Source organism: Triticum aestivum, chromosome 6A, assembly GCF_018294505.1.
Source record: "Triticum aestivum cultivar Chinese Spring chromosome 6A, IWGSC CS RefSeq v2.1, whole genome shotgun sequence".
Taxonomy (NCBI): domain Eukaryota; kingdom Viridiplantae; phylum Streptophyta; class Magnoliopsida; order Poales; family Poaceae; genus Triticum; species Triticum aestivum.
Window position 1 is genome coordinate 241,395,238 of NC_057809.1, and position 27,843 is coordinate 241,423,080.

The following is a 27,843-nucleotide window of genomic DNA, read 5'->3' on the forward strand; positions in this document are numbered from 1 at the left end:
ACTTTACCATTATGTTTGGGAACCACCTATAATGTGTGTAGCATGGAAGATATCGCCATCTCTCGGTTGTTATGTTGACAATGAAAGTATAGCGCTCAAAATATTATTCACCTTTGTTTCAAAACCGAGCTCTGGCACCTCTACAAATCCCTGCTTCCCTCTGCGAAGGGCCTATCTATTTACTTTTATGTTGAGTCATCATCCTCTTATTAAAAAGCACCAGTTGGAGAGCACCGCTGTCATTTGCATTCATTACTGTTAGTTTACATTGAGTATGACTTGACTGGATCTCTTTTACCATGAATTACAATGTCTAGTCAGTCCTTGGTCTTTAAAGGTGCTATGCATTTATGTTTTGCGGTCTCAAAAAGGGCTAGCGAGATACCACCTTGTTATATCATATTATGATTGTTTTGAGAAAGTGTTGTTATCCGAGATTTATTATTATTGCTCGCTAGTTGATTATGCTATTGATATGAGTAAACTTGAGACCTGAATGTTATTCTGAATGTGGTTAGTTATAATTTTTGCTGAAAACTTGAATGTTGGCTTTACATATTTACAACAACAAGAGCAAACAGAGTTTGTAAAAGTTTTTCTTTATCACTTTCAGTTTGTCAACTGAATTGCTTGAGGACAAGCAAAGGTTTAAACTTGGGGGAGTTGATACGTCTCCGTCGTATCTACTTTCCAAACACTTTTGCCCTTGTTTTGGACTCTAACTTGCATGATTTGAATGGAACTAACCCGGACTGACGCTGTTTTCAGCAGAATTACCATGGTGTTATTTATGTGCAGAAACAAACGTTCTCGGAATGACGAGAAACTTCACGAAACAACTTTTTGGAAAATATGAAAAATACCTGCAAAATATGAAGGCCAGAGGGCCCACCACCTCTCCACGAGGGTGGGGGCGCGCCCCCTACCTCGTGGGCCCCCTGGTGCCTCTCCATCTCCAGCTCCAACTCTATATATTGTGTTTCGAGGAGGAAAAAATAGAGAGAAGAATTCATCGGATTTTACGATACGGAGCCGCCACGAAGCCCTAAAACCTCTCGGGAGGGCTGATCTGGAGTCCGTTCGGGGCTCCGGAGAGGGGAATCCGTCGCCATCGTCATCATCAACCATCCTCCATCACCAATTTCATGATGCTCACCACCGTGCGTGAGTAATTCCATCGTAGGCTTGCTGGACGGTGATGGGTTGGATGGGATCTATCATGTAATCGAGTTAGTTTTGTTAGGGTTTGATCCCTAGTATCCACTATGTTCTGAGATTGATGTTGCTATGACTTTGCTATGCTTAATGCTTGTCACTAGGGCCCGAGTGCCATGATTTCAGATCTGAACCTATTATGTTTTCATCAATATATGAGTGTTCTTGATTCTATCTTGCAAGTCTATAGTCACCTATTATGTGTTATGATCCGTTAACCCCGAAGTGACAATAATCGGGATACTTACCGGTGATGACCATAGTTTGAGGAGTTCATGTATTCACTATGTGTTAATGCTTTGTTCCGGTACTCTATTAAAAGGAGGCCTTAATATCCCTTAGTTTCCGTAAGGACCCCGCTGCCACGGGAGGGTAGGACAAAAGATGTCATGCAAGTTCTTTTCCATAAGCACGCATGACTATGTTCGGAATACATGCCTACATTATATCAATGAACTGGAGCTAGTTCTGTGTCACCCTAGGTTATGACTGTTACATGATGAACCACATCCAGCATAATTCTCCATCACCGATCCATTGCCTACGAGCTTTCCATATATTGTTCTTCGCTTATTTACTTTCCTGTTGCTATTGCTATCATCACTACAAAATACCAAAACCATTACTTTTACTACCGTTACCTTTTGCTACCGTTACCTCTATTATCATATTACCTTGCTACTAAATACTTTGGTGTAGATACTAAGTTTCTAGGTGTTGTTGAATTGACAACTCAGCTGCTAATACTTGAGAGTATTCTTTGGCTCCCCTTGTGTCGAATCAATAAATTTGGGTTGAATACTTTACCCTCGAAAACTGCTGTGATACCCTATACTTGTGGGTTATCAGCATCGTCTAGTTAGCTAAGAGTAAGTTAGTACTTATAGACTACTAGAGTATTAGTGGGAGTAGATAGTTAACTTAGCTATGATGGTTGTCAACGTGGAAGTTCAGTACTCTATATATGGATCAGACCGGTTACTTTGCTCTGAATGTTGAACTTTCCGCTTGAACATATGGAATGGGTTGTTATTTTTTTTAAATGGGTTGTATTTGTCCGCCATGGCTTTAGAGGCTAACTTGTGGGCCTACCAGGTTGACGCGTACACAATCAGGAGATGATTGTACATGGAGAGGATGACAGCAGGGACCCACCAAGGTCATCGCAGTACGCAAGCAAGTGCCTCCTTATTTCAAGCCAACAAAAAATGGCTCCTCCTAATGTATTTCTTACATCTGGGTCCCAAGTCATTGTCAACGTAGTCAATAAATGAGAGAATTGCACAACGAGCGGCTGACACTAGGGACCCAGCAGCTTGGCTAGTTATTTTTGTTTTGGGTTAATTTGATAAATGCCACTCCAAATCTGGTGATTCCGAGAAATGCCACTGCAATTTCCAAACTTTAAAAAATGCCATTTCGTGCCATTTCAAGTGGCATTTTTCCAAGCCTGGAGTGGCGTTTTTCAAAGTTTGCAAAAATTGCAGTGGGGTTTTTCAAAGTTTGCAAAAATTGCAGTGGCATTTTTCAAAGTTTGGAAATTGTAGTGGCATTTTTATGAATAGCGATAATTGGAGTGGCATTTATCTAATTTGTTTTTGAGACGGAAGAAGGGTGTCAACTGGGCTATGCGGGGCACTCTGGCCTGTTTAGACAACCTTTTCTTTTATGTTTACCACAGACCAGCCCAGTAGTTTTTTTATTTCTTTCTGATAATGGCTAGCCCACTTTTTTGTGATTTGTCAAGTCGCTTTGTCAGGCCTGTTGGGCTGCAAATCTTGCAAGACGAGGAGACCTTCATTCGGCTGGCCGAGAAAATGGCCTATCAGTAATGAGAAATGGGATGTACATTTTTAAAACACATCAAACGGGCAATTAGTTTCATTTTTTTTCATTTTGAGATTTTAAATTGCATTGATTTTTATGCATGGAAAATTTGTTGGATTTTATATTGATATACATTTATTTTAAAAATAAGTTTGTATGTTACTCGAAATTTTAGGATTAAAAACAGTACGGACCGCACCGAAATATGAAAAATTTCGTTTAATTTTTTAACCATGGCCACAATATGGGCTGTAATGCTAACAAAATGAATATGGGCTCCAAAAAACCTTAAGAATTAGCAAATGGGTTGTAAATTATTAGAAATAATGGCAGATGGGTTGTATGATGTTTTCCACAGATTTGAGGCTTTCGTAAAAAAGGTTGACGCACAAGCAGTGACTTTTGGATGTCCATCCAACGGCCGTCGTGCTTCTTCAATCTCTGCTCTTCCTGCTCCAGCCGCTCAAACAAGCACCGGCGGGACTGCCTGCTTCCTCCTCCCATGGCCGGTTGTCCTGCCGCGTAGGCCTCACTGCCCAATCATACTCCAATCGTTGGATTAGCCATCCCTCTACTCACCCACACCTGCTGTTATTCTCCAGCGACGGCAGACAAACCAATAAACCCTCGTACTCCACTCCGCGTGGTAAAAAACTACCGAGTCTTCCCTGGCTCCGTGTCGTTCCCTTCCTAGGCCTCGCCGTCGTCCACCGCCCAGGTGCTCTCGGCGTGGCGTGGTCAATGAACGACATGCATCGGAAGTGGACTGTACGTGGAGAGGCAGACAGCTGGGTCCATGGCCACACGCAAGGAAATGCCTCCTTATTACACGCAAAATAATGATTCCTCCACCTGACAGCTGGGACCCATCGGAAGGGCCTATGTATTTCGTGAAAAAAACGTTCCCCCGCTGACAGGTCGGACCCACCAGCTATATCTTCGCACGCAAGGAAGTGCCTCCTTATTCCACACAAAAAAATGAACTCCCCCTGTGACAATCCCCAGATGCAGGGAATCATCGTAGCAATTCCCAAAGGTGGAAGTGATAAGTATGGAGTGTCGAACCCACAAGGAGCTAAAGGTAAGATCAATATTCTCTCAAGTCCTATCTGCCACTTTACGACTGTACATACACCGAATGTTTGCTTCCAACTAGAAACGAGAAATAAAACGTTGTGGGTATGAAGAGGATAACTTTGCATGATAACGGAGAGCTAAAATATAAAAGTAGGTGTTGTTATCATAAAGTTAGAATATATTACTAAATATTATAAACAGAGAGTGTGGAATAATGATGGATCGGTGTGCGGAATTGTCTTAGGCTATTGTTAACAAGACCGATAGTCGTCATTGCAATTTCATATGAGGCAAAGGCATCAGCTAACATACTTTCTCTTCTTGGATCATTAACGTAAAACCCAACCATAGCATTAAAGCATCAAGTCCCCTTTATCCCATACGCAACAACCCCCTTACTCGGGTTTATGCGTCTGTCACTCAAGCAACCCACTATAAGTGAATCATGAACGTATTGCAACACCCTACAGGGGGAATCCCTCACGCTTGCATGACACGGAGGGCACAATAGGATATCACCAAAATAAAACATGCAACTCATACCAATCTAGATCAACAATCAACCCAAAGACAAAGGATATCTACTTGATGGGGAGAGGTTCTCCCTCTCGTCCTTGGCCTTCATGTTGATGATGGCCCCTCCAGGATCCTCCTCCATAGCCTCCGATGATGATGGCCCCCTCCGGCAGGGTGCCAGAGAGGGCCTAGATTGATTTCTTGTGGCTACAAAGGCTTGCAGCGGCAGAACTTCCGATCTAGGTTAATTTCCGGAGGTTTGGGTATCTATAGAAGAGGTTGGCATTGAGAAAAAGTCAGGGGCTCCATGGGTAGCCCACGAGGCACAGGGGCGCGCCGAGGAGGGGTGGGCGCACCCCCCACCGTCGTGGGGCCCACGGGACTCCCCTTCGATAGATTTTTGTTCCAGTATTTTTTATATTTTCTAGAAAAATTCTCCATTCATTTTCATCGCATTCCGAGAACTTTTATTTCTGCACAAAAACAACACCACAGTAATTATGTTGAAAACAACGTCAGTCTGGGTTAGTTCTAATCAAATCATATAAAACTATTGTAAACATGGCATGAATACTTCATAAATTATAGATACGTTGGAGACGTATCAGCATCCCCAAGCTTAATTCCTACTCGTCCTCGAGTAGGTAAATGATAAAAGAAATAATTTATGATGTGTGAATGCTAGCAAGTGGATGAATTTTTTTTGAGGAATTGGTGACAGTGGGAGAGGCTCCCACTGACTTTGTATTACTCACAACAGAATAGTTACATTTGTGTTACAAAGGGGTTTTAGGCCCCCCCGGCCATGATTGATACAAAGCTAGCTGCCCAAACTAACAATGAAATCAGAGAGGAAAGGATGAACCTTCTCCGGACAGTTGTGGGTCACCAAACCCAGCAAATGTTTAAATCTAGCTAACCATGCCCCAAACGAATGCGGGATCCTCCTGAAATGTTGGTTGTTCCTTTCCATCCACAGGCTCCAAGCAGCAAGCAAGAAGATGTCCATGAAAAGCGGCCGACGCCAGTCTTCTCTACCACCATGCAAAATGGCAAGCCTGTTGGTCCCCCCTGGCCACATCAGACCAATCCTATTCCAGCATTGTTGGGCAAAAGGGCACGTGAAGAAGAGATGTTCCACGGTTTCCTCGGGTGGGTTTTGGCAGAGCATGCAAGTATAGTCGCCCCCATCCACATTATAGTGCCGTCGCTTCAGCATATTCCTGGTGTTCAACCGATCTACCATAAGCAGCCACCCAAAAATCTTGAACTTGATCGGGCATTTGGCTTTCCATAGCCATCCAAAGGCCTCATCAGCCATAACCTGTCTGAAGCAGTGGATATAGTATTTCTTAGACGAGTATCGTCCCAGGTCACAGACCCAAGTATCAACCGATCCACTGTCCAGACCGACGTGCGCGGACCTTTGCTGTATCTCTCTGATCTCTTCCCTGGCCTGGATCGAAAGAGGCAGACTGAAGATCGAGGAAGGATCAGTGGATTTGAGGATCTTGGCAACAGAATCATCCTCATTTAGGGCATATGAGAATGCCCGCGGATGCGTATCCATTAATGTGGAGGCTGGGTCTCCCAACCAAACATCCTTCCAGAAAAGTGAGGTACGACCATCTCCGGGGACTACCCTGGTGATCCCACAGAAGATTCCACTGAGCTGCATTACATCTTTCCACCAGTAGGAACCCACTGGCTCGGCGGTGTGCGGCACCTTGTTTGGGTAGTGCGTTTCCCAGATCAGCTGAACCCAGGGTACATCTTCACGATTGTAGAATTTGAACAGGTATTTAAGGAGAAGCGCGGTATTTTGTATTCTGACATTAATAACACCAAGGCCACCACACCGTTTCGGTCGACAGACAAGCTCCCATGCAGCAAGGGAGTTGGATTTGATCCCATCATCAGAATTTTTTGCCCATAGACAATAGCGGCGGAGTTTGTCCAGATGTTCAACTATTTTTGTGTGTAGCTTGATCGTACACATTGCATATATCAACATGGAGGTGACCACCAAATTGACCAACGTTAGTTTGGCCCCTGACGACATCAGTGTTAGGGCAGTGGAGGTTTTCCTCTCAACCGAATGGACTAATGGCATGAGATCAAGAACCGTCGGTCTCGTTGTCCCCATGGGAAGACCAAGGTATGTAAACGGCAGGGAACCAACCGAGCAACCAAACACTTCCGCCAACCCCCCGGCACGCTGATGATCAACATTGATGGGTATGAGGGTCGATTTATGGAAGTTAATTTTGAGCCCTACCGAAGCCGCATAATCCTCCAAGATAAGTTTCATACGGATTGCCTGTGTAGGACAAGCTTGCATAACCAAGATCGTGTCGTCAGCATACTGCACCACCGGGAAGTCACCTGCATTTTCACGTGGAATGGGTAGCTCTAGCAATCCCTGAGCATAAGCATCATTGATCGCGCTTGTAGCAGATCAACAGCAAGAACAAAGATTAGTGGCGAGAGAGGGTCACCCTGTCGTACTCCACATTTGCATTTGAATTTCCGGTCAGGAACGCCATTCAAGAGGACGGATGAAACTCCCGAGGCAAAAATCAGTTTCATCCAGCCCAGCCACCTATCATCAAAGCCCATGTGCTTCATGATTTCCAGCATGGGGGCATGCTCGATCGTGTCAAAGGCCTTAGCAAAGTCTAGTTTGAGCAATATGATCTCTCTTCCAGACGAGTGGCACTGATGAATGTATTCGGACGACCACGCCAGGCAATCCTGGATGGTCCTACCTTTGATAAATCCATACTGATTCCTGTGAATAATTTTTAGGATCACTTTCTGCAGTCGGTTCGCCAGGATCTTTGTAATGACTTTTAGACAACAGTTGAGTAAGGTGATTGGTCTGAAGTCATTAGCCGTCTCCGGAGATCATTTTTGGACCAAAAGAAGCCCACGGAGTATCGGAGATGGGCCAGAAGAGTCCCGAGGCACCCATGAGGGTGGGGGCGCGCCCCCTACCTCGTGGCCACCTCGGGGACCCCCTGACTTGTTCCCAACTCCAACACCTCTTATATATACCCAAACTTCCAGAAAGAAACCTAGATCGGGAGTTCCGCCGCCGCAAGCCTCTATAGCCACCGAAAACAAATCTACACCTATTCCGGCACCCTGTCGGAGGGGGAAATCCCTCTCCGGTGGCCATCTTCCTCATCCCGGCACTCTCCATGACGAGGAGGGAGTAGTTCACCCTCGGGGCTGAGGGTATGTACCAGTAGTTATGTGTTTGATATCTCTCTCTCTCGTGTTCTTTATTCGGCACGATCTTGATGTATTGCGAGCTTTGCTATTATAGTTGGATATTATGATGTTTCTCCCCCTCTACTCTCTTGTAATGGATTGAGTTTTCCCTTTGAAGTTATCTTATCGGATTGAGTCTTTAAGGAGTTGAGAACACTTGATGTATGTCTGGCATGTGCTTATCTGTGGTGACAATGGGATATCACCTGATCCACTTGATGTATGTTTTGGTGATCAACTTGCGAGTTCCGTGACCTCATGAACTTATGCATAGGGGTTGGCACACGTTTTCATCTTGACTCTCCGGTAGAAAATTTGGGGAACTCTTTCAAGTTTTTTGTGTTGGCTGAATAGATGAATAAGAGATTGTGTGATGCATATCATATAATCATACCCACAGATACTTGAGGTGAAATTGGAGTATCTAGGTGACATTAGGGTTTCGGTTGATTTGTGTCTTAAGGTATTATTCTAGTACGAACTCTACGATAGATTGAATGGAAAGAATAGCTTCGTGTTATTTTACTATGGACTCTTGAATAGATTGATCAGAAAGAATAACATTGAGGTGGTTTCCTACCCTACAATAATCTCTTCGTTTGTTCTCCGCTATTAGTGACTTTGGAGTGACTCTTTGTTGCATGTTGAGGGATAGTTATATGATCCAATTATGTTATTATTGTTGAGAGAACTTGCACTAGTGAAAGTATGAACCCTAGGCCTTGTTTCAATGCATTGCAATACCGTTTTCGCTCAATTTTATCATTAGTTACCTTGCTGGTTTTATATTTTCAGATTACAAAAACCTATATCTACCATCCATATTGCACTTGTATCACCATCTCTTCGCCGAACTAGTGCACCTATACAATTTACCATTGTATTGGGTGTGTTGGGGACACAAGAGACTCTTTGTTATTTGGTTGCAGGGTTGTTTGAGAGAGACCATCTTCATCCTACTCCTCCCACGGATTGATAAACCTTAGGTCATCCACTTGAGGGAAATTTGCTACTGTCCTACAAACATATGCACTTGGAGGCCCAACAATGTCTACAACAAGAAGGTTGTTGTAGTAGAGATCATGATGTTGATGAAGACGATCACCACGGCGATGATTCCCCTCCCGATGGCAATCCGGCGCCACCGAGAGAGAGGAGGAGAGGTTCTCCCCCTTGTGCTTCCTCCTCCATGGCCTCCCCTGGACGGGGAGAGGTTCTCTCTATGGTCCTTGGCCTTCATGGTGATGATGGCCCCTCCGGGATCCTCCTCCATAGCCTCCGGTGATGATGGCCCCCTCCGGCAGGGTGCCAGAGAGGGCCTAGATTGATTTCTCATGGCTACAGAGGCTTGCGGCAGTGGAACTTCTGATCTATGTTAATTTTTGGAGATTTGGGTATTTATAAGAGAGGTTGGCGTCAAGAACAAGTCAGTGGGTCCCATGGGTAGCCCACGAGGCACAGGGGCGTGCCCAGGGGATGGGCGCTCCCCCACCCTCGTGGGGCCAACGGGACTCCCCTCTTGTAGATTTTTGTTCCAGTAATTTTTATATTTTCCATAAACATTCTCTATTGATTTTCATCGCATTCCGAGAACTTTTATTTCTGCACAAAAGCAACACCATGGTAATTCTGCTAAAAATAGCGTCAGTCTGGGTTAGTTCTAATCAAATCATACCAAAATCATATAAAACTATTGTAAAGATGGCATGAATACTTCATAAATTATAGATACGTTGGAGACGTATCACCCTGCTAGCTAGGACCCACCATAGTGGGAGGCTGACTTGTGGGCCTACTAATATGACGGGGACGGAGGGCCTTGTCAACTTAGTCAATATGAATGATTGTAGCTCCAGTGACCGTACGATGTCCATCCAACAGTCATAGTGCTTCTTCAACCTCTAGTCTTCTTGCTCCAGCCGCCCAAAGAAGCGTCGGCCGTGCTGCCGGCTCCTGCCTCCCATGTACGGCTGTGCTTTCACCGCTGTCCATGCCATCCCGCTATACTCACCCACACCTCATGTTATTCTCCGGTGACGACAGCCTCACGCCACAGCCAAAGTAGTCAACCCACGTACTCCCCTCTACGTGGGCATCCATTGGTGTGTCTTCCCTGGCTCCGCGTCGTCCCCTTCCTAGGCCTTGCCATCGTCCACCTCCCTGGTGCTCTCGGTGCGGTGTGGTCAACATGGTCAAAGAACGATTTCCATTGGAAGAGTACTGTACGTGGAGAGGCTGACAGCTGGGTCCACGGCCACAGCAAGGAAGTGCCTCCTTTTTATACGGAAAATAATGGTTTCACAAAAAAACCGTTTCCACCCTTACTTCTGGGACCCACCAGCTACATCTTCGCACGCAAGGAAGTGCCTGATAGTCGGGACCCACTTGGTCAAAGCGTACGTAGCATTGTCATTCTGGTCACGAACGTGTACATACATACGATCGATCTGTCTGCAGGCTACAACGATGAACCGTGGCCGTGTAAGGAAGGGCATGTGTCGTAGTAGAGGCGCACACGTGTCGTAGTAGAGGCGCACATGTAGCATGTACACGTATGTACAGCGGCCAAGGTGCAAGAAAGAAAATACAGCCATGTACGTACATACGGGTGGGGTCTTGAACGCCTACTCGTGCATACGTACGGCCAGGGCTCGTGTACATGGCTGGGTTGGAACGGAGAAGCTGCGCCATTGTCCTGATCATGGGAGGCAACCGGCTAGGTTGGAACAGAATGCGTCGTCATGTTCATCGGGAGCCAACCTGCTTGGACGGAACAGCCGATGGAAATGAGGCATGGCGTACCGCAGAACGGAGGAAACGGCCCTGTGTTCGACCGGACACGGTGGAAATGTGATCCTGTTCATCGGGAGGGGTCTAGCGTACCGCAAAATGGAGGAAACGGACCTCCTATGGTTGAAATGGGTTCCTGTTGACCAGGAGGGGTGTGGCGTACCGCAAAACGGAGGAAACAGACTTGTGTTGGAGCGCTACGGTCGAAACGGGGGTCCTGTTCATCGGGAGGGGTGTGGCGTACCGCAAAACGGGACTCCACGGGATACTGTTCATCTCCACCATCGACCTCCTCCAGCCTCCACGGGCTCCTGCTCATCCACCGTCGACCTCCTCCAGCATCCACCTGCGACTCTTCATCCACGGTCTCCTGTTCATCCAGCCTCCACTGCGCGCTCCTCCACCGGCTACTATTCAACCACCCCTCTCCACGGGGTCCTGTTTAACCACCCCTCCATGGGCTACTATTCATCCAGCCCTCCACATGCTACTGTTCATCTAGCCCTCCACGGGGTCAAGTCATCCAGCCCTCGATGGGGTCCTGTTCATCCACCGGCTTGATCGATCGGGGTACTGTTCATCCAGCGGCAACGGCCTCTACTACCACAGGGTCCTCTTCATCTAACCACCCACCAGGAACTGTTGATCCAAAGCCCCCAACAACGCTCACTGTTCATCCAGAGGCAGCATCGATCGGCTTCAGTTAGAAGCAGTAGAGAAGTAATCACTCGGGTCCAGTTAACAGCAAGGGATCAATCAATCGCTCGGGTTCAGTGACGCGTAGCCTGCAGTTCAATCGCCCGGGTTCAGTTAGAGCCCAACGCCTCGCTCGGGTTCAGTTAGAGCCCAACGCCCTGCACACACGCGCGTACGTACGAGAGAAACGCGCATCGCTGGGCCCCCGACCACCCACTGTAACAGAGAACTCCCCGATATTTTCCTCGCCCTCGCTTCTACCACGGTTTTTACCGTCATGGACGGCCCAAAGAATGTCATGCAGCTGCGTCTCTGGCCCGCCCAGTATAAAAAGCCCATTTTCTGTCATGATTTTTTGTCATAGAAGTAGGAGCTCACCACATCTATGATGATACCTGGTTTTGTCACAATTATCGTCATAGAAGTGTCATAAGTATGATAGAAAAATTCGTTCGGCCCAAAATGTCACAGATGTGTCTTTTTTTGTAGTGCTTGTATCCACTATGTTCTAAGATTGATGTTGTTATGACTTTGCTTAATGCTTGTCACTAGGGCCCGAGGACCATGATTTCAGATCTAAACCTATTATGTTTTCATGAATATATTTGTGTTCTTGATCCTATCTTGCAAATTACAGTCACCTACTACGTGTTATGGTCTGGCAACCCCGGAGTGACAATAGTCGGGACGCTTCCCGATGATGACCGTAGTTTGAGGAGTTCATGTATTCACTACATGCTAATGCTTTGGTACGGTTCTCTATTAAAAGGAGGCCTTGATATCCCTTAGTTTCCAATAGGACCCCGCTGCCATGGGAGGGTAGGACAAAAAATGTCATGCAAGTTCTTTTCCATAAGCACGTATGACTACATCGGAATACATGCCTACATTATATTGATGAATTGGAGCTAGTTCTGTGCCACCCTATATTATAACTGTTGCATGATGAAGGCCATTTGATATCATTATCCATCACTGATCCATTGCCTATGAGCTCATTCATATTGATCTTTGCTAAGTTACTTTTTCATTGCCACTGTTACAATTGCTACAAAACTACTATTGTTACTTTTGCCACAGATACGTCCATTTTGCATCATGTTTTCTATAACGTCCCGGATGTAACATTCCATAATTGTAACTCCAACTCTTGCCATTTTCGGCAATGTTATATGTTATATCCTTCGTGGTTGGGTTTTGTCCTTGTTTTGCATTTTGTTCATGTCATGCATTTCATCTCATGTCATCATGTGCATCTCATTTGCATTCGTGTTCGTCTCATGCATCCGGTCATTTTCCCCGTTGTCTATTTTGGAATCTGACACTCACACATGCACTCGTTCACCTCTCAGATCTCGTTTCGTGAGCGGGATAAAAATGTTCTCGAAATGGGCCGAGAGTTTTTGAGTGGCCTTGGTACATCACCGGTAGGCCGCTTGTCAAATTTCGTTCCATTTGGAGGTCGTTTGATGCCCCAACGGTTAACCGTGTACCCACCGAAACCCCTCTCTCCTTTCAGCCCAACACCCCTACAAAACAGCCCACTAGCCCATCTAAACCCCCTCCATGCTCTCCGCCGTTGGATCACGATCATGTGGGCGAAAATCGCACCTCAATAGCCCTCTCCTAGCTCCCAGAATCTATAAATAGCCCCCCTCCGAAATTCACAGGCAAACCCTAGCTCCCCCTCTCCCGCCGCCACCGGACGCGTCCGTGATGGTCGGACACGTCCGCCGCCACCCCACAGCCAACCGCCGGCCGCCACGTGGCCTCGGACACCGCCAGCCGCCGCCGCCCCGCCAGGCCCGCGCGAGGCCCTCCCGGCCCGCATCGCCTTTGCTGCCACTCGCGCGCGCCGCCTCCATGTGCCTGCGAGCCACCGCCGCCGCCTGGACCTTGCCGCACCACCGCGCCGCCGCCTCCTCGTCGGCCCGCTAGCTCGCCGCTCCACGCCCAGCGCCGCGGCTTGCAACCACCACCTTGCCCGATCCGCATGGCCCCGCCAAGATCCGGCGACCTTCGCCGTCCCCACTCCGTCGCCGGCCGGATCCGGTGAGGTCCGCCGTCACCGTCGGCGGCCACCACCACCTCAGGGATCTCGCGCCGCCATGACCCAATCCACTTCGCTCCCGACACCGTTGACCTCGTCTTCTATTTTTTTGCAAGGTGAAATATCTGTAAGACCCTGAGATGTGACATTATGTGTGCCACTTTGCCATGTCATAACTTCCTGCTCATAGCTTTGTTTTGCGTGCATAATATGTCAAAATGTTCATCTCGTGACGCTCCTCATGTTGGTATAGTTTACATGCATGTTAATGTCGATATTGATGCCCTAATCATCGTTGAAAAAGTGCTAAATGATGTTATCTGCTGGAGACTATCATAACTTGTTGATTTGTCTTTTTCATAGCATTTTGTGTGTTTATCTTTTGAGCTTCGTGTCTACATGTTTTAGGAGCATCTTCATGCCATCTTTATAGTGGTGCAATCCTTGTATTTTTATGTGCCCTGTAGTGACTAGCACAAGCATGCAAAGTAGGCCATTTGATGTTGCTGATTTCAGGGACTTGGTGTTTTCTGCTAAGTCTTTTCCTGCTACATTATGTTGCCATGTTAACTTGATGCCACAAGTGAATCAATGCGTAATTTGATGGAGTTCAGTAAGGATGTTTTGAAGATACTGTTCTACTCTATCTATCCATGCCTTTGTTTGCAATTATGGGGTGCTTTTGCTTGTCATTACCATGCCCTCATTTTGCTAAATATTATTGTTGTCAGTCTATTAACAGGAGGTGCATTTTTGCCATGTGTTTTGCTAGTGATCCATGCACCCTATGACCATGATCTTGCCATGCTAAGTTTCATAAATGTGTCTTCTTACTGTTGGTTGCTTTTTTATGCCATGAAATGCTTTGTGGTGAGTTGCACAAGCTTGCAAAGTTGCTATCATGAATCTGTTTCTGCCATGCATGATTATCCTCGAAGTTTGAAACCTGTTCATATCACTTGCCATGTTTGCATGGATGCTACCATATTTTCTGTGGATCTTTGGCTCAAGTTCAGCAAGGGAGTTTTGTTCATTGCCTTTAGTACTAGCATGTCATGCTCTTATTTACCATGATAGGTTCATGTAGCATGTAGTTTCCTAGCTCTAAACATTGCTACCTGATGCTGTTTTTGTAATGCTCAGTGAATTTCTGCTAAGTCTGTTAAACTGTTGTCATTTGCATTTTTGCCATGTTGTTTTAGACTTGTTCTAGTGAGTTCTAGCAGTAGCTCAGTGTTCCCGATTTGTAGAGCTTCACCTGTACTTCACTGCCATGTGTTTTTTATGTTGGAGTGTTGTAGCATATTTTCATGATGCATCTTAAGTGCTATCTTGTTGTTGAGCACAGTTTTGCTTTGTTCTTGTTTTGCTCGTCATTTGCAAAACGTGCATCTGTTTCCGGTGATCTTCATATCGATTTTGACTGAAATCTCTCAATCTATCCGGTGGCATGCTTGGTTTGCCAAGTTGGTGCCACATTCATCTTTTCCCTTCCGGAGTACCCATATGCATTGCACATCATATATTGCATCCCATGCCATGTCTTGCATCATGTTGCTTGTGCATTGCACCGTGATTGATTGTTGTTCCCTTTCTTATGTTCTTGCTTTGGGTAGAGCTGGGAGACGAGTTCGTGAATGAGGATCATGTCGAGTATGTTTTCGAGGAGCAAGATTTCGATAACCCTGAGAACTTTGCAGGCAAGATGATCATTACCCCCGATATAACTTCTATCTTTGCTTTCTAGTTGTTTGCTCTATCGCTATGTCATGCTACCTACCACTTGTTTATCAAGCCTCCCATATTGCCATGTCAAGCCTCTAACCCACCTTCCTAGCAAACCATTGTTTGGCTATGTTACCGCTTTTGCTTAGCCCCTCTTACGGTGTTACTAGTTGTAGGTGCAGTGCAGGTTGTTCCATGTTGGAACATGGATATGTTGGCATATCACAATATCTCTTATATTTAATTAATGCATCTATATACTTGGTAAAGGGTGGAAGGCTTGGCCTTTTGCTCAGTGTTTTGTTCCACTCTTGCCGCCTTAGTTTATGACATACCGGTGTTATGTTCCTTGATTTTTGCGTCCCTAACACGGTGAGGGTTTATGGGCCCCTCTTGACAGTTCGCTTTGAATAAAACTCTTCCAGCAAGGCCGAACATTGGTTTTACCATTTGCCTAATAACAACTAAATTTTCCACAGGGAGTAATTAACCCGACGATTCTTAATCAACAACCTGGGCCAATGCTCCTCATGAGTGTTGGTCCAAACTAGAGCCCCTTGCAGCGACGCCATGGGGAAACTCGAGGACTAGTTTTAGTTATACGGATTGCTCATCCGAACGTGGCCTGAGACGAGATACGCGTGGCTACTATTAGGGTGTCGGCACGTTAGGAGGTCTTGCTAGACTTGTTTTACCGTTGTTTAAATGTCTTGTGCACCGGGATTCCGAGTCTGATCGGAGGGTCCCGCGATGGAGGATTGTCTCCTTGGGTCGTGAGCTTGTCATGGGCTAAATCGGGACACCCCTGCATGGTTTAAACTCTCGAGAGCCATGCCCGTGGTTATGTGGCAGATAGGAATTTGTTAATATCCAGGTGTAGTGAACTTGACACTGACTTAATTAAAATACACCAACCGCGTGTGTAACTGTGATGGTCTCTTTTTGATGAGGTTCCAGAAGAGAACACGGTGGGGTTATGTTTGAACGTAAGTAGTTCAAGATCACTTCTTGATCACTTCTAGCTTTATGTCTGATGTGTAGTCTCTCATCTTACTCTTGTACTCGTATGTTAGCCACCATATTTTCTTAGTTCTTGCTGCAACTTCACCATGTAATCACATCCTACCTTTAAGCTTAAATAGTCTTGATCTCGCGGGTTTTGAGATTGATGAGTCCTTGATACGTCTCAAACGTATCTACAATTTTTGATTGTTTCATGGTATTATATTATCTGTTTTGGATGATAACAGGCTTTATTTTACACTTTTATATTATTTTTGGGACTAACCTATTAACCGGAGGCCCAGCCCAAATTGTTATTTTTTGCCTATTTCAGTGTTTCGTAGAAAAGAAATAACAAAAGGAGTCCAAAGGGAATGAAACCTTCGGGAACGTGATTTTTGGAACAAACGTGATCCATACGACTTGGAGTGGACGTTAAGCAATCAACGAGGAGGCTATGAGGCAGGGGGCGCGCCCTCCACCCTCGTGGGCCCCTCGTTGCTCCACCGACCTACTTCTTCCTCCTATATATCAATAAACCCCGCAAACATCCAGGAGCACCACGAAACCCTATTTCTACCGCCGCAACCTTCTGTACCCAAGAGATCCCATCTTGGGGCCTTTTTCGGAGCTCCGCCGGAGGGGGCATTGATCATGGAGGGCCTCTACATCAACTCCATGGCCCCTCCGATGACGTGTGAGTAGTTTACTTCGGACCTTCGGGTCCATAGCTAGTAGCTAGATAGCTTCTTCTCCCTCTGTGGATCTCAATACAAAGTTCTCCTTGATTCTCATGGAGATGTATTCGATGTAACTCTTCATTCTGCGGTGTGTTTGTCGACATTCGATGAATTGTGGGTTTATGATCAAGTTTATCTATGAACAATATTTGAATCTTCTCTAAATTCTTTTATGTATGATTGGTTTATCTTTGCAAGACTCTTCGAATTATCAGTTTGATTTGGCCTACTAGATTTATCTTTCTTGCAATGGGAGAAGTGCTTAGCTTTGGGTTCAATCTTGCGGTGCTCGATCCTAGTGACAGAAAGGGAAATGACACGTATTGTATTGTTGCCATCGAGGATAAAAAGATGGGGTTTACATCATATTGCATGAGTTTATCCCTCTACACCATGTCATCTTGCTTAAGGCATTACTCTATTCTTATGAACTTAATACTCTAGATGCATGTTGGATAGCGGTCGATGTGTGGAGTAATAGTAGTAGATGAAGAATCGTTTTGGTCTACTTGGCACAGACGTGATGTCACATCCCTAGCTTCTGGTAATGCTCTAGGCTAGCTTCATCTGAGCATCATGTTTAAATTTTTGAAACCTGAACTGAGGAATTCTGGAAGCCTCAAAAACTTAAATAAAAGAAGGGCAAAAACCCTAGAAATCTCATTCATTGCTCCAAAATGCTCTTCTTAAATGTCTGATAATTTTTGGCAAGGGTTTTGATCTAAACCAAAAATAATGAACATTTTAAAAGGATTTATTTTTGGGACTTTGAATTTAAATCAATACTATTTTGAATTTGAACTTATATCCAAATATTACTGAATATAAGTTCAAATAACTGAAACATTTTTATGTGCTTTGGTATAATTCCATTGTGCTAAATAAAAGGTTCAGGGGAATTTTGTCACTGTTTTTGAATTAGTTTTATTTCAAAACAGTGGCAAAAGATTAAATAAAAACAAAACAGAAGAAAAAAATAAAAAGAACAGAGCCTACCCGGCCTCACCCGTGCAGCCCACCAGAGCCGGCCCAGCTCCTGTGCTGGTCCAGCACTGTGTGGCCCAGACCACCTCCTCCTCCCTGTCGCCTTCCTCCTCGCGCCAGTAGGCAGAGGAGGGACACGGCGCACGCGCCCGAGCTCGCCACACCACCACCCTGCTCGTCCGCATCGCCTGGCCACCGCGACGCCGCGCGTCATCTCCTCGGCGCCGCCCCGACCCCCTGGACCCCCTCGCTCTCTCCCTCTCCCTTGTTTCTCTCCTCTGCTTCCTCTCTCTCACTCGCCCGAGCGCAGCCGCAGCCGCGCCACCGTAACGCCGCGGCCACCGTCTCCCCCTCGACCCCTCGCTGTGCTTGCGAGCTCCGCCTCGACCCCCTCTTCCTCCCCACCGATCCACGGCCCTCCGGAAGCCCTGCATCGCCGCCCACGTCGCCGTTCCCCTCCTCGGCCACCGGAGATCGTCGCCGTCGATTCGCTGCACTCCGGCCGCCCCCGAGCCCACTAACCCTCCCTACAGCTCCGCGGTGAGCCTCCGTGCAGAACCCCTCTCTCTCCCCTCGCGTTTGCGAGCTCTAGGCCATAGCTCCGCCGCGGCCGAACTCCGGCCGCCGCTGACCTCGTCACCGCCGTCACTACAGCCGCTTGAGCTCGTCTCGGAGCGTGTCACCGCACTCAGGAAGCCACCAGGAGCCTAACGCATATCCTAACTCGCCCTCCCGTGCACCACAGCGCCAACCCCGCACTCACCGAACTCCGGCGCCGCCGCGAGCTCGATTCCGGCGAGCCCGTTCGACCTCAGCCCCTCCCGCTTGCCTAGATGGATGCGGCTGAGCGCCAGCTACGCGTAGATGATCGCTGCCGCTGTTTTGGTCGCCGGAGGAGGAATTCCGACCCCCTCCGCCGTCTCTGACTCCGCCGGCGACGAGCCGCGGGTCAACTCCGGCGAGTTGACCCGGGGTTTGACCCCCCTGACGTGTGGGCCCAGGCGCCTGCTTGATTAGTGTTAGATTAGTTAGCACTAATTAACCTAGCTAATTAGGTAGGCCACTGACATGCGGGCCCCGCCCGGCTAACTAAGTTAGTTAGGGCTAACTAACTTGGTTAGTTGACTGGGTCACTGACCAGTGGACCCCACTGGTCAGGTTTGACCTGGTCGACGCCTTTGACCTGCTGACGTCACCCCGGCGTCATGCTGACGCAATATTCCTTTTCTGGAATTTAGTTTATTTTATAAATAATCAGAAAATCCAGAAAATTGTATAAACTTCTAAAATTCATAGAAATTCAACCGTAACTCCAAATTAAATAATTTATATATGAAAAATTATCAGAAAAATTCAAGGAATCCATCTGTACCATTTTCATGCATGTTAGAACAACTTATAGCTGCTGTTTAGCACAAATCATATAAAGGGCATTTAATTAATCACATATGGAGTTTGAATTTGAATTTTATATTCAAACCAACTTCATTTAATCTGTTGCTAGTTGCATTAGCTCAAAACACATTCATATTGCCATGTCATGAGCATGCATCATATTGTGCATTGCATTGATTGTGTTCCCTTCTGTGTTGCCGGTATTTGTCCCCTCTCGATAGACGTGATACCGATGATGTGATCGTTGACACTGATGAAGACTCAATGTTATCTTCAGAAGTGCCAGGCAAGCAAAACCCCCTTGTTCATTCCGATACAATCCTACTCTCTCGCTCCTGCTCTCTTTTACTGCATTAGGACAACACCGATTCATCTGTTACTTGCTGCGGTAGCTGAACCCCTTTATCCTTTGCATGACCTGTCATTGCCACAGTAAATAGATGAAACCCACTAGCATGAGTAGGAGTTGTTTGAGCCCTGTTGTGCCTACTCATTCATGCTTGTTTGTCATGCCTGCTACTGCTTAGAGTTGAGTCAGGTCTGATTCATCGGGATGAATCAGAGGTGTGTGAACATGTCCTACTGTGTGTGAGCTAAGTGTGTGAACACGATTTGGTAAAAGGTGTCGGTGAGAGGCCATGTAGGAGTACATGGTGGGTTGTCTCATTGAAGCCGTCCTCAGGAACTGAGTTCTGTGTTTGTGATCCATGATTCAGCTACTACCATACATTGGGCCCTGAAATATGACCCCGCTCGACTTCTTATTCACCCTTGTCCTCTGTCCAGGAGTTGCAAGTAGTTTCTGGTGTTTGTAGTATGCTGGAGGCCGTGGACAGCGCTGACCGTAGGGGTGGGCTGTGATGCGGTAGGCACGTGGCCGGGTATACCGGGCGCCCGTTTGGTGTCACGGAACCCTGTTCACATCGTTTGGGGCTGTGAGCGAAACTCCGGCCGGATCTCCTCATGGATGGAACCCGAATAGGCGATAAACCTGGACTAGAGACTTGAGTGTTTAGGTAGGTCGTGGTCTACACCCACGTCGGCTTTCGCTTGAAGTCTGCCGAGCACATGTCGTGTGCAGACGCTAAGTGGTGGAAACATGTATGAAGAAGTACACCCCTGCAGGGTTAACATCATCTATTCGAATAGCCGTGTCCGCGGAAAAGGACTTCTGGGTTGCTTATATCAGTTCATAGACAAGTGAAAGTGGATACTCTAAAATACGCAAGATAAGCGTGAGTGCTATGGATGGCGTTCTCGTAGGGAGACGGGAGCGGATCCATAGTGGTGTATTGATATGGTGAATATGTGGACTCGTGTGCGCCACCTCAAAAGAGTTACTTGCAGTCGTAGTTCAGGATAGCCACCGAGTCAAAGCTGGCTTGCTGCAGTTAAACCCCACCATCCCTTTGTTGATAATGATGCATATGTAGTTAGTTCTGATGTAAGTCTTGCTGGGTACATTTGTACTCACGTTTGCCTATTTTATGTTTTTGCAGAGAGACTTCAGTCTCACTAGTAGTTTCCGCGTGGACTTCGACGTTTAGCTTGTTACCTCAGCTACGATCTTGTGCCCTCGGCAGGATCTGGTAGATAGTCAGGCTTCTCAGCCTTTTTCATTTATAGATGTCTGTACTCAGACATGATAGCTTCCGCTTGTGCTTTGACTTGTATGCTCTGATTGTTGGGTCATGAGACCCATGTTTGTAATATCTCGCTCCTCGGAGCCTATTGAATAAATTACTTGAGTCGTAGAGTCATGTTGTGATGCCATGTTGTATTTGCACATATCGAGCATATTGTGTGTATGTTATTGAAATGCTTGGTATGTGTGGGATCTGACTATCTAGTTGTTTATCTTTAGTAGCCTCTCTTACCGGGAAATGTCTCCTAGTGTTTCCACCGAGCCATGGTAGCTTGCTACTGCTCCGGAACACTTAGGCTGGCCGGCATGTGTCCTTCTTCGTTCCTGTGTCTGTCCCTTCGGGGAAATGTCACGCGATGAATACCGGAGTCCTGTTAGCCCGCTACAGCCCGGTTCACCGGAGTCCTGCTAGCCCAGTGCTACAGCCTGGATTCACTCGCTGATGACCGACACGTTCGATGCTGGGTCATGGATGCCTGTCCCTGTAAGTCTGTGCCACTTTGGGTTTACGACTAGCCATGTCAGCCCGGGCTCCTTATCATATGGATGCTAGCGACACTGTCATATACGTGTGCCAAAAGGCGCAAACGGTCCCGGGCAAAGGTAAGGCGACACCCGTGGGAATACCGTGCGTGAGGCCGCAAAGTGATATGAGGTGTTACATGCTAGATCGATGTGGCATTGAGTCGGGGTCCTGACAGCGTTGGTATCAGAGCTTGACTGCCTGTAGGATTACCAAGCCAAACTGGTCGAAGTTGAGTCTAGAAATTCTTTAGTTATATAAGGGAATTGATTGTGGGATGGAACGTAAGGCTCTTTTTACTCCTTATACCTCATGCCCTTCTGATCTGAGTCATCTTATCTTTCCTACGGGGATTAAGAACTAGGCTATCTCTTCTTTCTATCAGGATCACGTGTTACTAATCCGTAGACTTATAAGATTGTTGGACTTAAGCCTCGTTCAGTTCCTACTACTTCTGTATGTTAATTGTTGATCTCGAAACCTTGATATTGTGCTTCTGAGTGGTTATGCCACCATTTTTGTGATTGTCTCAAATCTTTTCTGAGCATTACAGCCGTTATGCTGTCCGAGTCATCCCAGGTTTCTAAGTAGTCTGATGCATTTGCAAATCCTTTCTTCCCGTTTCAATGTTCCCATGGGCCAGATTAACCACACTAATCAGTGAGTTGAGGTACTCCGTTACCTTGACATATATGTTGGAGATATTATTATGACCCTAGGTGTCTTAGGGGATCATCTAGTAATTTAGCCATGATTTGTGTTCCCAGTGTGATGATTCTGGCCTTTATCCTCGAAAGCATTCCGTGATGCTACTTAGTAGTAGGTATTCTACTCCTGGGTTCTGAACCCGAGATTCACTCTACCTACTTCATGTTGATAGTAATTGCTAGTGCCTTTAGTATATTAGTAACCTTTGCGATAGTCCTCGAGGTCCGTGGTATATCGTTCTTCCAAATACCATGAACCATTATGGCAGAAGTTTGTTGGATCAAAAGATCACAACAGGCCCTCTATGAGTTCTCCATGCTATATTGTGACTCTGCCAGCTCAACCTTTCTGCATGGGTTATCCGGAAGAATTATGTTGAACTTTGTTCGGCATACCAACCCATGTATCCACAACTCAGAAAATCGTATGTTCCTTTGAGTTGTTCTCTTTAGTTGCATTCTGACCCTCGTCTATCAATTGATAGTCAAGAGTATGCGTGCGTTCGTTTATCGATGTCTATTACTCTTGTGGTCCGTCAAGCCATTCTATCGCAGAATGACTAGGAGAAACAAACTCCAGTACCTCTTCCATATCCAGGATTGGGTCAAAGAAGTTGTGCTCCGCAGATCAAATTGCTAATCCAGCTTTTGTTCTATTCTACCTTGGAGTATTACCTTATTTTATATCGAGATTGTTATAGAAATTGCACACCATCCTATGAACTCTTGGTACAGTGATACTTCTTGCCATCATTGTTCATTCCTCGGATCCTGTGTTATTGTAACCGGAATGCCGACAAATGAATTATGGTGTATGAAGTCAATACTGCTAGCAACTCTATTGCTTGGTAGTTAAATGGACGATAACCTCGTTCTTAGCGTGTTGATTGTTGAATCGTCACCCTAAGACTGATTGTGCTACCTAGTCCCTATTTCTGGTGCACTCCTCGACCAATGAGTTAGGAGTTATTTCAAGTCCTCACTCATTTGATCATGTCGTCTTGCCCTAAAAGGCAAGATTGTTCTCAAGTTTAGTAACATACCGGTGGTTCGTGATTTTCTGAATATCTTCTCAGAAGTATTACCAGGTTGTCACCTGACCGCTATGTTGAGTTCGTGATCAAGTTGGTTTATTTCCTGTAAACCACTCCTTCTCCAAGAATCCGTGTTGGATACCCTGAGCTAGTTGGTTAAGCTAGACAACAACTTGGAGAGTTGGAAGATAAAATCTTGCCTGACTTAGTTCGTTCCAAAGGGATATTCTTGTGTAGTGTGTGTTGAAGAAAGATGATATCTTCATCGATTGGTCCCTGTGATCAGTTGTTGGACCTATTGTCTTATCAATCCTTTGATTTGAGTGTGGGCCATCGTCAAGTCAAATCAGTACCAACGATGCTCGTAATGTTGTCTTATTCGTGGTTGATCCCTCGAGCATACACCATTACATCTTTGGTCTGACCAATGCTATCACCGTGTTCACTTAACTATGGAATTCCTTTTAAAAGGAAACCTAGATGAATTGTTGTTGAGCCCATTGACAACATCCTTATCTCCTCCATGATTTTGTTGAACATTAAGCTAGTGTTGGAAACTTTTGAAAGCATTTGTTCATGCTAGCTCATGAAGCATATGTTCGGATGTAAGAAGTGACTTCCTCTAGTTCATGTGCATTTGATGCAAGTTGCCGCCGTGGACTCGAGAAAGTCAATGTTGCTTCCTCTGGAATCATCGCAAGTCAGTCATGCACACGTGCGAAGAATTCTGTGGTTTGAAGACTTGCAACCTTCAATCTATATGTGTCCCTAGCACACCAAGCCACTGATTGATTTGTTCAAGGAGAAGGAGTTCCTTCATAAGAGCTAATCCGGACTTATGAAAGAACTTCGATATCCTCGTTGATGGTTCCCCCTCCTGAACTCGGTAGTGTTTTATTGTAAGACTACCATGTGGTCATGCTTGTCTGGGACAACGTGTTCACATGTTTGTAGCAGAACCAGCTCATGTTTTGGAGCTTACTATCGTAGTTCATTCCCCGAGAATCTCGCAACGTCATCTCGTCGATTTGTGTTGCAAACTTTCTTTTTCTTCCTAGACTCGATGAGTCTGGAATATCCTGACACCAACCAGATCTGAATCTCAGGCAGATATGATGGTTGGAACATTTCCCAAGAACTATAATACTGGTCCCTCGATAACCGGTAAAGTGGATGTCGTGGCCAACACACCCAGCCGGAAGACCTATTATTGTAGTATCTTGATTGAAGAAGTTGGCCACCTCCCCATAGGGATTTCGTAGGATTTACTCCATAAGTTGCTCCTTATGGATTCTTGAGCTCCCGAAGTCCGACCTTTTACTTGATGTTCTAGATATCAAACCATTTCTATGAATGGGTTACACTAGCACATCAAGGAGAACATTAGAAGCGGAGTGCTAAATGTCTCTCGGTCGATCATCCAGATTTTATTTCCTTGGCCTCGCTAAGGTGAAATCTGAGAAGGTGTTATCTTCCTTTGCATCTGCATCCTCCATCACCATTCATCATGGTAGTAAGTTGTGTTGCCGGACCCTTGACACGGATGTTGGTAAAACCTTGATGAATGTGGAAATGCTCAAGTTCTTGAGAGCACGCACAAGCGCTACGTGTTATCATCGGCACTAACTGGGATTCCTCTCAGTTTCCTCGGCAATGCTATGACCTTTTCAACAGTGAATTCACTCTCTATTGTTGGGTTCTTCCCCAGTTACCAGAATCATTCCCAGCATTTGCATTTTGTTCCCAGCTTGCACCGCCAATGTGCCATTCTACCATGGGTCTCTTCCATTTCCGGTGGCAAGCAAATTCATCCATTACGTTGTCTTCAACAAGGTAATCCACATCATCCAAGTCCGAGTATGCCATTCTACCGACCCCCTCCAAACGATCGCTCGAAAATTGCCTTAGGCTGGTTTAAAGAGTTTCAATGATCTCTGAATCAAAAGTAATTCTTTTTGTCACTTAAGGGGATATCTCTACGAATCACCTTCCTTAAAGTGTATCGTTATGGTATCATGGCAACTCAACTCCTCGCTACGTGGACAATCGTTTACCACCTTCTTAGGTGTGGAATTGTTATCCACCTAGTGAACCTTCGTCATCCGTTTCTTTCCACCCCTCTTGATGTGTATCTCGTGTCTCAACCCGAGAGATGGTTCCATGTCTCATTCCGTGAGTTAATCCTGAGTTGTTCGACCTTCGAGAAGAACGATTCTTTTAGGGTCTTTCCTTTCCTCTCGTTGTCATGTTAGTTGGAGTTCTCAGAACAAGACGACAAGACAAAGATGGTGTTCAAATCAACGTTCATTTGAAGTACAACCTGGATCGTGAAGATTGTGCTAGTTTGCATTCCCCTTTCACCTTACCCTACGCTTGAATCTCGAGACGAGATTCTTGTTTAGTGGGGGTGAGTTGTCACATCCCTAGCTTCTGGTAATGCTCTAGGCTAGCTTCATGTGTGCATCATGTTTAAATTCTGAAACTTGAACTGAGGAATTTTGGAAGCCTCAAAAACTTAAATAAAAGAGGGCAAAAACCCTAGAAATCTCATTCATTGCTCCAAAATGCTCTTCTTAAATGTTGATAATTTTTGGTAAGGGTTCTGGTCCCAACCAAAATATTGAACATTTTTAAAGGATTTATTTTGGGACTTTGGATTTAATTCATTACTATTTGAATTTGAATTATATTCATATAATTAGAATATAATTTCAAATACCCCTGAAATATTTTATAAGCTTTGGAAAAGTCCATCTAGCAATATAAAATATTCAGAGGAGTTTTTGGCATTGTTTTGAATTATTTTAAATTCAAAACAGTGGCAAAATAAATTAAATAAAACAAAACAGAAGAAAAAATAAAAAGAACAGAGCCTACCCGGCCTCACCCGTGCAGCCCACCAGAGCCGGCCCAGCTCCTGTGCTGGTCCAGCACTGTGTGGCCCAGCCCACCTCCTCCTCCCTGTCGCCTTCCTCCTCGCGCCAGTAGGCAGAGGAGGGACACGGCGCGCGCGCCCGAGCTCGCCACGCCACCACCCTGCTCGTCTGCATCGCCTGGCCACCGCGACGCCGCGCGTCATCTCCTCGGCGCCGCCCCGACCCCCTGGACCCCCTCGCTCTCTCCCTCTCCCTTGTTTCTCTCCTCTGCTTCCTCTCTCTCACTCGCCCGAGCGCAGCCGCAGCCGCGCCACCGTAACGCCGCGGCCACCGTCTCCCCCTCGACCCCTCGCTGTGCTTGCGAGCTCCGCCTCGACCCCCTCTTCCTCCCCACCGATCCACGGCCCTCCGGAAGCCCTGCATCGCCGCCCACGTCGCCGTTCCCCTCCTCGGCCACCGGAGATCGTCGCCGTCGATTCGCTGCACTCCGGCCGCCCCCGAGCCCACTAACCCTCCCTACAGCTCCGCGGTGAGCCTCCGTGCAGAACCCCTCTCTCTCCCCTCGCGTTTGCGAGCTCTAGGCCATAGCTCCGCCGCGGCCGAACTCCGGCCGCCGCTGACCTCGTCACCGCCGTCACTACAGCCGCTTGAGCTCGTCTCGGAGCGTGTCACCGCACTCAGGAAGCCACCAGGAGCCTAACGCATATCCTAACTCGCCCTCCCGTGCACCACAGCGCCAACCCCGCACTCACCGAACTCCGGCGCCGCCGCGAGCTCGATTCCGGCGAGCCCGTTCGACCTCAGCCCCTCCCGCTTGCCTAGATGGATGCGGCTGAGCGCCAGCTACGCGTAGATGATCGCTGCCGCTGTTTTGGTCGCCGGAGGAGGAATTCCGACCCCCTCCGCCGTCTCTGACTCCGCCGGCGACGAGCCGCGGGTCAACTCCGGCGAGTTGACCCGGGGTTTGACCCCCCTGACGTGTGGGCCCAGGCGCCTGCTTGATTAGTGTTAGATTAGTTAGCACTAATTAACCTAGCTAATTAGGTAGGCCACTGACATGCGGGCCCCGCCCGGCTAACTAAGTTAGTTAGGGCTAACTAACTTGGTTAGTTGACTGGGTCACTGACCAGTGGACCCCACTGGTCAGGTTTGACCTGGTCGACGCCTTTGACCTGCTGACGTCACCCCGGCGTCATGCTGACGCAATATTCCTTTTCTGGAATTTAGTTTATTTATAAATAATCAGAAAATCCAGAAAATTGTATAAACTTCTAAAATTCATAGAAATTCAACCGTAACTCCAAATTAAATAATTTATATATGAAAAATTATCAGAAAAATTCAAGGAATCCATCTGTACCATTTTCATGCATGTTAGAACAACTTATAGCTGCTGTTTAGCACAAATCATATAAATGGCATTTGAATTAATCACATATGGAGTTTGAATTTGAATTTTATATTCAAACCAACTTCATTTAATCTGTTGCTAGTTGCATTAGCTCAAAACACATTCATATTGCCATGTCATGAGCATGCATCATATTGTGCATTGCATTGATTGTGTTCCTTTCTGTGTTGCCGGTATTTGTCCCCTCTCGATAGACGCGATACCGATGATGTGATCGTTGACACTGATGAAGACTCAATGTTATCTTCAGAAGTGCCAGGCAAGCAAAACCCCCTTGTTCATTCCGATACAATCCCACTCTCTCGCTCCTGCTCTCTTTTACTGCATTAGGACAACACCGATCATCTGTTACTT